The following is a 15,342-nucleotide window of genomic DNA, read 5'->3' as shown; positions in this document are numbered from 1 at the left end:
TTTTAACGATTTGATGGGTTTGTAGTTATTTAGAATTGCTTCTTTGTTTGGTCGTGTTAAAAATCGGGCCGAACCGGTTAAACTGGAACCCGAGGAAAAGAGCGGTTCAACTAGCACCAACTTTAAGCCGATTTATGGAATAGAATAAACTGACCGATTTTTATAAAAACCAGGTTTAACCAGTTATATTGAACTGTTAAAACCGTTATTGAACCGATTTCCATGAGAAAGTGACAATGTTTTTTTTGGATGAAGTTGATAGTAAATTTCATTTACTAAGCCATCATGAGATTTATGTTGATGCGTTTAAAACTCCAATGACTTAAAATTCATGATTTGGTTTGATCTTGATATATTTGTATTCATCTAAAACTATATGTTATATTGGTATTATACTCTATGTTTTTTTTTTTTATATATTTGGATTGATGTAAAACTTATGGTTATATGTTTTTTTTAATGTATTTGGATTGATTTATTATTTGTTGTTATGTGTATTTTTAATGTTTGAATTTTTAGACATCAAATTCTTGGTTTTATATAAATGTATGCATGAAAATAAAAATATATATATATTTGAAAATTCTAGAAACCAGATTGACCCATAGGTTGAACCAGGATCAACTAAAAACCGATTTTGAAAACATTGCTAAAAATGATTCCTTATTTGATAATATTGTAGTGCATATGTTCTTTTGGGTGTCAAATATGAGTAGATAGTTTAAACTTAACTTGGTAGGGTAGTTTCAAAACCCTATTCTTACTATTTGCTTGATGTAATTGTTTGGTTAGTCTATCTTCTTGTTATAGCTTAATAATATCTGGTGTTTTAAAAAAAATACTTAAGTACTTAAAGTTCAATCAAAACTAAATAATGTCAAAACCAATAAGGAGTTAAGCTTATCTAGTATATATTAATATACAATGGAACAAATGAAATACAAAGATATCTGGTTACAAAATTGTTGAAGCTTTCGTGCCATCATTTTTCCTATATACAATATCCCAAACAAAGATATAACATGAGAAGAATTCAATCAATCATGATAGCAAAGAAGCATAACCACACACCTCCTAATAATATAAAGTCGTGCTTTCTGCTCTTTAAGCACTCCTCCAAATCCTTTATTCGGAATCCTTCTTGTAGAGCTCCTCATGGTATAGTTACCTATCGTCTTCATTTATTTAGTTTTTGACTTTGTTTCAATAATAATGTCCTTCCTTCTGACTGATGCCTTTCCTCCAACGGTTGCTTTAATCAATATGAAGTCGTATAAGACTTAAACTTAAAGGGTGATGTTTAGAGAAGAATGAATGGTTTATGGAAGGGGAGGATCAATGAAGTTTCTTGAAGTGGTTTTGTTTTGATTTTCAATAAAAATTTGTTTGTGTTGAAGAAAAGTTGTAAGTTATGTGATTCTTTATATAGAGGGTGATCTTTTCATTTTTGGGGGTGAGGGTGGAGCGGGGTGGTGCTGCTTGGCTCACCACACATTATCTTTGTGGGATTCCATATCCCTTCCCAACATCAATGAAATACTATTAATGCAATCCCATCAAACAAATTACAGGATTTCTCTCTCTTCCTAGTCTTCTTTTATGCTATATAAAATAAAAAAATTATGTACATTATTGTACCTATATTGGTATGCATGTCATCTTCATATGGGGATGGATGTTGGCATCAACCACAAACATAGTGGGGACTAGCATCACCTCACTAGGGTAGCATGAATACGAATCTTATAAACTTTTTCATTGCCATGAGGTTACTGTTTGTTTCTTGATCTTGTTCATATCTGTAATCAATTTCGCTATGACCAAAAATATATTGCTTGCATTACAATGGTTTCATTGGTATGATTTTATTTACTTAATACATTTTTTAGCTGCAAGACGGTATATCATTATAAAAGCTAGTGAGGATCTTTGAGTAAACACTAGCTAAATGGACACCCTTTTTGTATGACTAGCTATTAATCCAAGTTTTCTATTAATGAAGGTGGCTAGCGAGAGGCTATAATTAGAATAAGTTTTCCACCACTATTAATCCAAGTAAAAGACAGCTTGTAAGTTGCAGCTTAGTAACAACAAACTTTATGTTATAATAATAATAATAATAATAATAATAATAATAATAATAATAATAAAACTAATTTCCAACAGATTAAATTTGACTAAATTTGAGAACTCAAATATGCCTGACAACTCACAAAAAATTGAGAACTTTTTTTTCTAATGCTTTAATAAATGAATAAATAAAACACCAAAGATGCACATATGGCACAGTCTAAGAGAACACTGAAAATAAAAAAACAAAAAACAAAATTTTTTCCAAGATGTAAATATATACGTTAACTTTTGCTCCGATGTGCACTGTACACGTGAATATAATATGCATATGTGCAAATTGCAGATTTTCAATAAAAACAAAATCAAAAGTGCACATATCAAATGAAAAAAAAAACACTTTTTTTTGGTATTTTTTGACAAATTTTTAACAGTTCTCTTAGGCGCAAAGAATATGTTCCTTTGATGCTGTTTTCCTGAAGGAAAAACAAAACGTCTAGGTTTTCACTTCTCAACATATTTGAGTCCCGATCTGACATGAAACGCAAGGAAAAGTCTCGACTATTCATTTTATAAAGGACACAAACGTCAATTACAATCAATAGATATGATATAATCATATGCAATGATGTTCGTGGAGCAAAATACAGACTCGAATGTATGATCACATGTTATATATACAAAAGGAAAAGATTAAGAATTATAAAAGTTTTGAATTGTAAAAGATTAAGAATCCTAATATTTTTTTGAATCATAATATTTTTTATTCATAAAATAAAACATCCATCCCTAGGGTAGTTCGAAAATAACTAATAATATCATTTGATTTCAGGTAAAAAGGATTTGAAGGTTTCAAAAGTTTTAATACAATAGTACAAATAAGGCTTTTTGGTGATGGAAAAAATAAGAAAAGTGTTTTTTTTTTCATTCAAAGTGTAACATCTGTTTCCTAGTATGGTTCTTCTGAATTTAATTTCATTAATTAAGTATTAGAATTTCGTCTAGGCCACGACGTTGTGATGGAATGACAATGACATGGCGGCCCGGTTCAGGAAACGCACATCTATGAACCTCCACGACGTGGCAAGGTCTTGGCCACGATGTGGCGGTGACTAGGATTCAAAACCCTATATTTCGGGATTAGAGCCCTATTTAAAGGCACTAACTCCTAGGACTGCCCCATTTGGCAGCCTCCATCATCTGAAAACAATCCCCACCCAAACCCTAGCCTCTTTGTGTGTATTTTAAGAGTGTGAAGCCATTTTTGTGAAGCTTGGAAGAAGAAGGAGTCCATCTTGTGGTTTGGGAGCTTGGTTTTGGTTTGGATCTAGCATCTTCATCTCATTTCTAACTTTGTAGATGTTTAAAGTCTCAACCTTGTTCATTGTATCTTTACATCTTGTGTTAGGTCATTTTATGAGCTTTTTAGTCCCAATCTTCTTGTCTTTGGAGTTTGGGTGAACTCCAAAGCATTTGAGTGCATTATCTAGCTTCAAGACCATGGTGTTGGTTGGAAAGTGGTCTTGTATAACCTAGTGTGGTTTCCATGCAATTGGTGCAATCATTAAGAGCTTAGGATTAAAGATATTGACTTATTGGAATGTATTAATGGAGAAAGTTGGAAACTTTATCCATCAAGACCTTAAGGAGATTAATATTTGAGCTTTAGAGCTCTTGGATTATAGGTATAAGAGATTAATACATTAAGCAATTTCTTCCCAGTTGCCACGACGTGGTTGCATGCTTGCCACAACGTGGTGGCTGACCTGTTCATGATTGTTTTTTCATAAGATTCCCACGACGTGGCGAATGGGTGGTCATGACGTGGAGATCATATGGGGTGAATTTAACCGTCGACTTTTGACATGGTTGACTTTTGGTCAAATGGCTAGTGAGGATGGTAGACTAAGGACTGATCTTGAATATTTCGTTAGGTGGTTTGTAGCACCGGTTCCTTGATTAGTTCGTGTTTTGGTTGATCATATTCGAGTGTGAGGTGAGTCTTCTCATTATACTATGTTGGATGCTAGCAGTCTTTGTGACTATTGCATGTATTTTGGGCGGGGACCATTATGTTGGGCGGGGCCCATTATGTGGATGAGGCTCGATGTTATGTTTGGTATGTGGTATTTTGGGAAACTCACTAGGCTTTGTATGTATGGTTTTGTGGTTTAAATATTCCAGGTACCTCTGGTTCCAAAAGGAAGGGTCCGACATGATCGCACAACATCCCCTGGATATTCCGCACTGTTTATTTGAGTCACTCTAATGTTGAGAATAATTATACTTTGGTTTGTTTTAAAAAAATGGTTGTATCATTTTGCGTGTTTTGAAAATGAATTTTTTACTAGTACTTTTGGGATGTTACAAGTTGCTATCAGAGCCTAGGTTTGAGGGATTCAGGCACACTCTCGGGTATGTCTGAAATCAAACTGAGGAATTGATAAATCTTTTTGTAAGAAAAACAAAATTTTATAAAAATATCATTACAAAGAAAGGGGTGTGATGTGTTCAATCAGCCGAGCTCAAGTAAGTGATTCCCACAATACCCATACTTGAGTATTATGATTTAGTATGCTATTATGTGAGTTGCATGCTAGAATATGGCTAAGGATTCCTTCAGGAACTGCATGATATAATTGCATGATATCTGTGATGCCATATAGCCTAGGGAAAATGAATGTTATGTGCTACTTGGAGTATAGATTGACAATGTTAATTGCTAAGTGTATGTTTTAGAATTGTACAAGGTTTGGATTATATAACCTTAGAATGATTGATTTAGCCTTATTTCTTGTTCCTTGTTTGGTTGTGGGCTTAGGATAAAATCATTTATTCGACAGTCTGTTTGATCCATATTGTGTATAATTTACATGCATAAGGCAACCAACGGTGTTGATAGAGGTTCCTAGTAATGTAGAAGCAAGTGAGATAAGGATTCCTAGGAGAACCAAGGGAGTGTTGTAGTAAGATATGTATGATGTTTAGTATAGGGTTCATGAGAGTACCCCTAGTGAAGTAACTTAGAAGATTCGGGATGATTCTTGAGGAAAGTATGGATAAGTGTGAAATGTAGTGTCTGGCCTATACTACTTGAAGCACAAGATCCGTACTAGAATCAATGAGAGTCACAGAGATTCTAAGGAGCTTGTGGTGTGAGGAATTTTTCAGGTATGTTCTAATCTTTTACATTTTTGCCTTTTAGTATGGTGGTGATTACCCGAGGTTTTGGATCTGGTTCCGGTTCAGGCACTGATGCTGATCCAATTGCTGAGAGGATACACGAGTTTATTATGTCAGAGATCACTCGCAGTATCTTGGATGTGACTCAGGTGATGTTTGGTACCATCCAGGAGGGATTATGGATTTGTTGGATGAGCGCTTATGGGCCTTTCGTGCAGATATTGCAACTGGTTAGTTCGGGGCATGAAATCTCACCTTTCGGGTGTTCAAGGCTTGTGGAGCCCCAGAGTTCTTCGGGAAGAAGAACCCTATTTCCAGTAGACAATAGATTACAGACATGGAGAGCGCTCACCAGACCAGCTTTTGCCCCGATGGATCGAGAATGAGATTTGTTGCTTGCCTTCTGAGGGACATGGCTCGTGACTAATGGGAGGAGGTTGGTCATGACTTGGGGGCGGAGGCAGGTGAGGCTATGACCCGACCCGATTTCGATCCTGCTATTCATGTGCAATAGTTGGCAAGGGAGTTCTAGGACCTTCTCCATATGAAGAAGTTTGTGGCAGAGATCACTGTCATGTTCAGGGACAGGGCTTTGTTGGTTCCACAATATGTTGCAGATGAGGAGATGAAGAAGACGAGATATCACGACATGTTCAGATATTAGATTCGAGAGTTTGTTAGCATTTCGAGTTGTAGGAACTTAGAGGATATGATTGACAGGGCCCGGGAGTAGGAGATTGAGTTGTAGCTTCAGACTAAGCATAATCCAGTGCAAGATCAGACACTTACGGGTCCAGCGAAGAGGCCCAAGACTTTTAATTCGCGATCGAGATACCATTAGGGCCGGGGCCATTGTGCCAAATGTGGGAGGTCGCATGAAGGAATTTGTCGTGTGAAGGGAGGGAGGTGCTTGAATTGCAGCCCGATGGGTCATTATAGCAGGGATTGAACTCGGGTGTTTTTATATGATAAACAAAATTGCTTTCAAATTGTTGACTAGAAATTATCTTGATTATGAGTTTAGTTTGATCATAGATTATGTGATAATTTTAGTTGTTAGAAAAACGATCTAGATGACTTTTAATGATCTCCATAACTTGTCCTCAAGTTATGGAAAATGAAAAGTCTCGTACATTAAAATCCAATTAAACTCATAAGTTATGAATGTGGAGAGTTTTGATAAGTTTCAAAACTTTCCCTCAAGTTTTGGAATTTGTAAAGTCACATTAATGAAACTTTAATTCCAAACCCTAGAGTTTTAAAAGTTAAAATTCAACCCTTATACTTTATAATATTATAAGTTTAATTATATATATATATATATATATATATATATATATATATATATATATATATATATATAAGACAAGTCAGTCTTACCGTTAGTAGGCCTCATTCACGAAGTCGGTCTATAAGGGGGTATAAGGTTATTGCCTATAAAATGGTAGGTTAATGGGTGTCCACTCTCACCCACCGCTTCCTTGACTGGTGGAGGGTCGTTAGCCGAACGGGTAGGATAGGACATTAATTCTCCCTCATTAAAAGTATAATGATTAAAAAATAAATTAACTAAACTTTTATTAAAATTCCCAATCTTAGTTACTTTAGGAAAATGTGAAAATTGTGCTAATCCATGAAACTACAATTTGCACCTTATTAAGTCGTTAGTGGAGCGTGTGTGGTTAACCGGCACACTAATCTGGGACTGACAATGTGTCACAAAGGGTAACTTGATGTTAATCATAGATCAGTAGAGCGTGTGTGGTTAACCGGCACATTGATTAGGTGATTTGTAACATTGGGTGTGCCAAGCTAATTTGCATGGTTATTCACACCTTGTTTGTGATCCTCGACATCCCAGTCACAAACTTGAAGGACACAATCGAGATTGAAACATGCCATTGAAAAGTTCAATGAATCTCAAAGGATCTAGGAATTTCAATCCAATTAAAACTTAATAATCTATTTCGTTTTTCACGGTGGAAATTGGTAAATCGTCATTTACCAACCTTCAAATATTTTACAATTGGATTACGACATCCCTTTTCGCAATTGTAGAATATTGTGTTGGGTCCTAGCCTTAATATTTCATTTGGGTGTAATATTAAGGATTATCATCTAATCTAAACTTTGTTCTTCATCTTTTACAGATGTCTATCCCAAACAATGCTTCCAACCCAATCCCTTCAGGCTCTTTCTCCCTCACGAACCTATGTGTGTAACAACGTAAATTTTCAAACAAAATTTTCATTTTTAAACACATTAAATTCTCATTTCACAATCTCAAAAACACAAGTATCCAAAATGACAATCATATCCCAATGTAAATCACAATCCCAGAATCATTAAAACATCTTCCGCCAATGCGTACAATCATGCCGGTGCCTTGCTGCGATCCTCGGAACTACCTGAAACACATATCACATAACACGGTAAACATAAAGCTTAGTGAGTTCCCCAAAATACCACACATAACTCATCAGCCACTCGAGGCTATAACTCAATAAGACCCTCCGGTCAATGTGTCTCAGTGGGACCCTCTAGTCCCACAACTCAATTGGATCCACTGGTCCCTCAACTCAGCAACACAATATAATACACAGTATACATATCTCAAGCAAATAGCAGGATATCTCAAAACACAGCACATACACATAAGACCCTCTGGTCACATATAGAATTACCACTCAAGGTAAGTATAGTGAGAAGACTCACCTCGTAAGCTAGCAAATGAAAACCTCGAACTCGGAATCTCGAACTCTACCCACCAGTCTAGCCTCCGCCTAGCACATAATAATCATCCCTAATCAATATTGGCTCTCAAGACTAGACTAACCCTTTCACACTCACAGAAGGGTGAAAAGACCATTTTACCCCTCCATAGGCTTAATAGTCCACTGTAACGACCCATTCCTGGTATGCATTTAAAACATTAATTTTCTTTTATTTTAGAAGCTACTCGACGAGTCAGTGGCCCTAACTCGTTGAGTAGCAGCGAATTAGCACGTGGAGTAGGCGTGGCGACTCGACAAGTCCATAGTTCCCGACTCGGCGAGTCTGCCAGTCTGGATGAAATCCTAATTCTTAGGGTTTGTACCCTATTTAAACGTCCTTATAGCCCCCATCCCAGCCTCCAGCACCTCTAGAGCGTTCCCCCTCAAAACCCTAGCCCTCCATTGGTGAGTTGAGTGATTCCTTCTTGATTTTGAGTGTTTTGGTGTATTCTTGGAAGTGTAGAAGAGAAGGAAAGAGAGAAGGTGCAAATGAGAAGAAGGAGATCCAGAAACTAGCTTCCATTTGCTACTTCATCTGGTAATAAAGCCTCTACCTTGTTTATTTTCCTAGTAGACCTTCATATATGCTTGTTTTGCCACTTTTGGGACATTTCAACGTCCAAACTCGAGATTGGAGCTCCCTTAGGGTAGCGAACTATAGATCTAGACATCATTGAGCTCCAGGAGCTCAAAGTAGCTACCTTTATGCAAAGCAAGGCCTTGTTCCAAACCCTAGGTTCCCATTTCTAGCTTATTTTGGTGTTTTAGCTTCACACCTCTATGCATGTATGTAAAGTTGGCAACTTTACGTGTTATATCGTCCCTAGAAGCTCAGATCTATGAATTTGATGCACTGCAATCGATTAGAATCAACTGTATAGTGAAGATATGCATAGGACTCGACGAGTCGTTCATTGGACTCGGCGAGTAGGAGTGCAAACTCTCGATTTCTCCGATTTGAGAGTTGCGCGTTGAATCAGTGAGTGGAAGAGGACTCAGTGAGTTAGAACAAGGATCTGGCAGTAGAAGGACTCGACGAGTCTACGCCCCAGTAGGACTCAGCGAGTAGAGTCAACCTGGAAGTTGACTCTGACCAGGACTTTGACTTTCACCAGGGGGTAAATTGGTCATTTACTCCATGAGGAATCATCAGTTAATTCAGAATGTTATGTGATTGTAGCCGGGGAGTTGCCGGAGCAGCGGACAGGGATTTCTCACTCGGGATATCAGCAGCCAGTTATACGAGGTGAGTTCTCCTTCAGTAGGAACGGGTCTACGGCACCAAGGTCGGCCCGTAGTGTGATATGATAGTAGCTGAGTGTGGGCGGGGGCCGTATCCTATCCTAGCAGAGCATGGGCGAGGCCCGTATCTCATAGTAGTAGTTAAATATGATGTATGAGCAGTAGATTAGCTTTACATGTTGTCTGTGTGATACTTGTATGTTGGGTTTAGTAGTTGAGTGTGGGTGAGGCCCGTACCTCATCATAGTCAAGTGTGGGCGAGGCCCGTATCTCGAAGTAGCTGAGCATGGGCGAGGCCCGTACCTCAGAGATAGTGGAGTGTGGGCGAGGCCTGTATCTCCTAGACAGTGGAGTGTGGGCGAGGCCCGTATCTCCTAGACAGTGGAATGTGGGCGAGGCTCGTATCTCCTAGATAGCGGAGTGTAGGTGAGGCCCATATCTCCACGAGTGTGGGCGAGGCCCGTATCTCCTAGTTGCATGCTATGTGTAGATGGTATGCGGTAGATTGGGGAGACTCACTAAGCTTTGTGCTTACTTTTTTCAGTTTTGGTTTCAGGTACTTCCACTAGCACTGGGAAGGGCTCGGGATGATCGCATGGCACACACCACAGTCTTCAGCCTGGGAGCTAGACTATGATATTTGGATATGAGATTTGATTTGAGACAGATACTATGATGTTTATGATACACGATTATGATTTCACTTATGATTTTGGATGGTTGATGACTCTAATAATGTTTTGAAAAAGAAATTTTTGGGTTGTGTTTTTGGGACGTTACAAGTTGGTATTAGAGCCTTGGTTTGAGGGATTCGGGCACGCTTTCGGGTGTGTCTGAACTCAAACTAAGGAAATGGTATAAGGTTTTCAAAAGGAAATCATTTTCGAAAAGAATTTTTGAAAAAGAAACTTAAAAAGAGAAAAGAGTTTTGAAAAGGAGAAAAGGGTGTGGTGCATGCAATCAGCCGAGCTCAAGTAAGTACTCCCAATTTACCCATACAAGTTTATGATATGATTATCAGTTTCAGTAGAACAACATGCTAGATTAGGGCTAAGGATCTAGGAGGATGCCTTATGTGCCTGCTATATGTGTTTCAGCTTTATGAGAACTGCATGCTAGTACAGATTAGAGATGAGGATAACCTGAGGAGTATATGCTTGATTATGTGCACTCGATGTCCGAATGCTGCTTGCTTTGTGCTTTTAGGAGTTCTAGTTGTCTTTCACTAGCTAGTAAACAAATATGTTAAGTTACATATTGCAAGTACTAAATAATTCCAGAAGGTTAGGTCTAGCCCTATTTCGCAGCTCTTGTTTGAGTCCAACCGTTGTAGGGTAGGATATCTCATTCGAAGAATTATCTAGTCTGAGTGATATGTAATAGTATTTGCGAATTAGTTAGGGGAAGAAAGCAGGGACTTCTTACGCAGCTGATGGCGGAGAGTGGGTTGGAGATTTCTCTAGGGCAAGCCTAGGAAGAGTGTAGCAGAGATCAGTAGCAGTGGACGGGACTTGGTGGAGTCAAGGCAGTTCTTGAGGAAAGTACGGATAGATGTGGAAGGTAGTATGGGCCAGTACTACTGAAAGCAGAGGATCCGTACTCGAATCGAGGAAGGCTGAGGCAAAACCAGGAAACTTGTGGTAGATGTGATCCCTCTAGTTATATCAGTGTTTCTGACGATTGTCATTATGTGTTACAGAATGGTGGTTTTACGCCCTAGACCAGCAGTCGGCAGTTCAGGTGCCGGAGAGGGATCAGGTTCAGGCTCGGGAGCCGAGCATTTGGATGAGCAGACCAGAGAGTTCATCTCTTCAGAGGTCACACGTAGCATACTTGAGCAGACTCCTGTGATCTTTGGATCGGTCAAGGAGGGTATTCTTGAGCTGTTGGATGAGAGGTTGAGAGCGTTCCGCGCTGAGATGGTGACTATGATGGGGTCACGTACTTTGACCTTCAGGGAGTTCCGGGCTTGTGGAGCTCCAGATTACCAGGGGGCCCGAGACCCCATTGCGAGTACCAGATGGTTGGCTGATGTGGCCAATGCCTTCCGCACTAGCAGATGTCCCGAGGGGGACAAGGTCCGACTTGCATCCTGTCTTCTGAAGGGCAGGGCACGCGATTGGTGGGAGAAGGTCGGACATGTCATTGGGGATGATGCAGCCCTTGATGTTATGACCTGGGCGGATTTTGTGGCCCAGTTCAGGGCCGAGTTTGCACCTGTCATAGAGGTGCAGCAGCTTGCTAGGGAGTTTCAGGATCTCCAGCAGACGACGGAGACAGTGGCGGATATTACCGCCAAGTTCAGGGAGATGGCTCTTCTCGTTCCTCAGTACGCGGCAGATGAGGAGATGAAGAAGGCCCGGTACCATGAGATGTTGAGGAGTGATACCAGACAGACAGTTTGTGAGCCGGTCCAACTGTAAAACGCTGGATGACATGATTGCGAGGGCTCGTGAGAGGGAGATTGATCTTGAGATGGAGAGAAAGTGGAAACCAGAGTAGTGTCTGGTTCAGATAGTTCGGGCAAAAGGCCCAAGACAGATTCCCGAGGGAAGGGCCAGCAGGGCCGAGGCCGCTGCGGCAAGTCTGGTAGGTCGCATGATGGGGCGTGCAGGGCAGGGAGTTCGGGCTGCTTCAAATACGGCCGAACAGGTCATATGAGCAGGGATTGTACTGCTACTTCTACCGTTACTACCATGTCACTTTCTGACCTGATTTGCTTTCAGTGCAATCATAGGGGCCATAAGAGGTCCCAGTGTCTGAGCTTAGCAGCAGCACGGAAGGTGGCGGCACCTGCCCCTGCTACATTGAGGATTACAGACGGCCGTCAGGGTCGGTCAGAGGCGCCAGTTGCGAAGAGTAGAGCCTTTCAGCTGACAGCAGAGGAGGCGCGAGCGACTCCTGATGTGGTGACGGGTATGTATTTTCCTCTTATCTCTGTTTTTGATATAGTTTGTTTCTCATGATTACGGGTTTGAGTATAGGGTCGTTCTTAGTGAACGACATTTCAGCTACAGTATTGTTTGACTCGGGAGCTACCCGATCATTTGTTTCACTTGCGCTTAGCAAGAGGTTTAGCAGAGCTCCGGGGGAGCTGGATTGTCCACTTGAGGTTGAGATAGCTGATGATAGGACCGTCAGGGTCGCGAGAGTGCATAGGGGGTGTTCGCTGCAGTTATTTGATGAGTAGTTTTCAGTGGACTTGGTTCCTATTCCCCTGAGAGGGAATAAGGTTATAGTGGGTATGGATTGGCTGAGCCCCAATGGGACAGTGATTGATTGTGAGTTGCAGTTAGTAAGGGTTCGCACTCCCAGTGGGGGAGAGTTAGTGATTCAGGGCGAGAGGCCACAGCGCGGACCAGTTCTTTGTTCAGCAGCGAGAGCGAGGCGCTACGTTCAGCAGGGTTGCACAGGGTACGTCGCCTATGTTATGGATACCCGGGGAAAGGGTAAGGCGACAGTTGATGATGTACCAGTAGTGCGAGAGTACCCGGACGTATTCCCGGAGGACTTACCTGGGATACCTCCGGAAAGACAGGTCGAGTTTCGGATTGACCTGGTTCCGGGTGCGGCTCCGATAGCCAAGGCACCATATCGGTTGGCTCCTCCTGAAATGCAGGAGTTGTCTACGCAACTGCAGGAACTACTACACAAGGGTTTTATCAGACCGAGCAGTTCGCCATGGGGAGCCCCGATCCTGTTTGTGAAGAAGAAGGACGGGTCGCACCGTATGTGTATTGATTACCGGGAGCTGAATAAGGTAACGGTGAAGAACCGTTACCCACTCCCGAGGATAGATGATTTGTTCGATCAGCTGCAGGGAGCATCTTGGTTTTCTAAGATTGATCTACGGTCCGGATATCACCAGATGCGGGTCAGAGATGATGTGCAGAAGACTGCTTTTAGGACCCGCTATGGTCATTATGAGTTTGTGGTGATGTCGTTTGGGCTCACCAATGCTCCAGCCGCGTTCATGGATATCATGAACCACCTATGCAGGCCGATGCTGGATCGGTCTGTGATAGTGTTTATTGACGACATCTTGGTTTACTCCAAGACTTAGGAGCAGCACGAGGAGCACCTGAGAGAAGTGCTAGAGACACTTAAGAGGGAGAGACTTTTCGCAAAGTTCTCCAAGTGTGAGTTCTGGTTGCACGAGGTGCAGTTTCTGGGACACCTCGTCAACCAGAAGGGTATATTAGTCGATCCGGCCAAGATAGAGGCCGTGATGCAGTGGGAGGTCTCGAAGTCTCCATCTGAGATTCGGAGCTTCCTGGGCTTGGCAGGGTACTATAGGAGATTCATCCAGGATTTCTCCAAGATAGCAGTACCGCTCACTCGACTGACCAAGAAGTCGGTTGCGTATCGCTGGGGTCCTGAGTAGCAAGCATCCTGCGAGACGCTCAGGCAGCGATTGTGCGAGGCACCGATTCTCACCCTGCCAGAGGGAGTAGATAATTTTGTGGTCTACTGTGACGCTTTAATCATAGGCATGGGAGCAGTGTTGATGCAGCGAGGCCATGTGATAGCTTATGCCTCTAGACAGTTGAAGCCTCACGAGGCTAACTATCCGACGCATGACTTAGAATTGGGGGCCGTTGTGTTCGCCCTCAAGAATTGGCGGCATTACCTCTATGGGGTCCGATGTACTATTTACACGGATCACAAGAGTCTGAGGTACCTCATGGATCAATCGAACGTAGTGGCCGATGCCCTGAGCCGCAAGGTTGTGGCGGCGCCGATACGAGACATCTGTTTGAGGATGACAGTGATGACTCCATTGCTGGATCAGATTAGAGAGGCACAGGTTGAGGGCCTGAAGGAGGAGAGGCAGAAGTGTGAGAGGATCGTGGGCCGGGTGACTTTTTTGATTATGATAGCCGAGGACTGTTGACCCTTCACGGGAGGGTCTGGGTATCGTACTGGGTCGGAGTACGGCAAGTATTGATGGATGAGGCCCACAAGTCTCGGTTCTCCATTCACCCAGGGGCGATGAAGATGTATAGGGATCTTCGACCCGATTACTGGTGGCCCTGCATGAAGCGGGACGTAGCTTGGTATGTGGAGAGATGCCTGACCTGCAGGAAGGTCAAGCCAGAGCACCAGAGGCCCCACGGCAAGATGCAGCCGCTGGACATTCCCTTGTGGAAATGGGAGGATATCACCATGGATTTCATTACTAGGATTCCCAGGACCGCACGTGGGGTAGATTCGATTTGGGTCATCGTGGATTGGTTGACCAAGAGTGCGCATTTCATACCGATTCAGGAGAGCATTTCAACCGAAAAACAGGCTGAGATTTATGTGCGAGAGGTGGTGGCACGTCATGGAGTGCCTGTCTCAGTGGTATCAGACAGAGACGTCCGTTTTACTTCTAGGTTTTGGAAGCGGTTTCACGACAAGATGGGTACTCGTCTCCATTTCAGCACCGCTTTCCACCCTCAGACAGACGGACAGAGCGAGAGGACGATCCAGACTCTCGAGGACATGCTTCGGGCATGTGTGTTAGATTTCGGTGGCAGTTGGGATACGTATCTTCCGTTAGCGGAATTTTCGTATGACAACAGCTATCACTCCATTATAGACCGGCCTCCCTTCGAGATGCTCTACGGGAGGAAATGTAGGACCCCAATCTGTTGGGGTGAGGTTGGTCAGCGAGTCATGGGGAGTTGAGAGGTGGTACTCAAGACTACGGAGCAGATTCAGCAAGTCCGGAGCAGACTCCAAACTGCTCAGAGCCGGTAGAAGAGTTACGCCAACAAGCGGCGTTCGGACTTGGAGTTTCAGATGGGCGATATGGTCCTCCTGAAAGCGTCACCCTGGAAGGGAGTTATCAGATTTCGGAAGCGGGGCAAGCTGGGTCCCAGATTCATTAGTCTGTTTAGGGTTATGGCCCGGGTGGGTCGGGTTGCTTATCAGTTAGACCTTCCAGCAGAGCTCAGCCAGATGCACAACACGTTCCATGTTTCTCAGTTGCGGAAGTGCTTAGTGGATGATTCAGCAGTGGTACCCCTGGAGGACATTCAGGTTGATGACAACCTGAACTATATCGAGAGACCAGTGGTGATTCTAG

The 15,342-nt window shown here is 42.3% G+C and overlaps 1 pseudogene; it reads right to left on the bottom strand.

The window, feature by feature from the left end:
- Nucleotides 1-891: 891 nt before the first annotated feature.
- On the bottom strand, nucleotides 892-1,531 carry LOC145162593 (small polypeptide DEVIL 4 pseudogene; annotated as a pseudogene).
- Nucleotides 1,532-15,342: the final 13,811 nt, after the last annotated feature.

The sequence above is a fragment of the Lactuca virosa genome, chromosome 3, assembly GCF_052849685.1.
Source record: "Lactuca virosa cultivar CGN04683 chromosome 3, Lactuca_virosa_CGN04683_v6, whole genome shotgun sequence".
In the NCBI taxonomy this organism is placed as follows: domain Eukaryota; kingdom Viridiplantae; phylum Streptophyta; class Magnoliopsida; order Asterales; family Asteraceae; genus Lactuca; species Lactuca virosa.
Note: the sequence above shows the minus strand (reverse complement) of the source record. Positions and strands in the feature narration are given on the sequence as shown.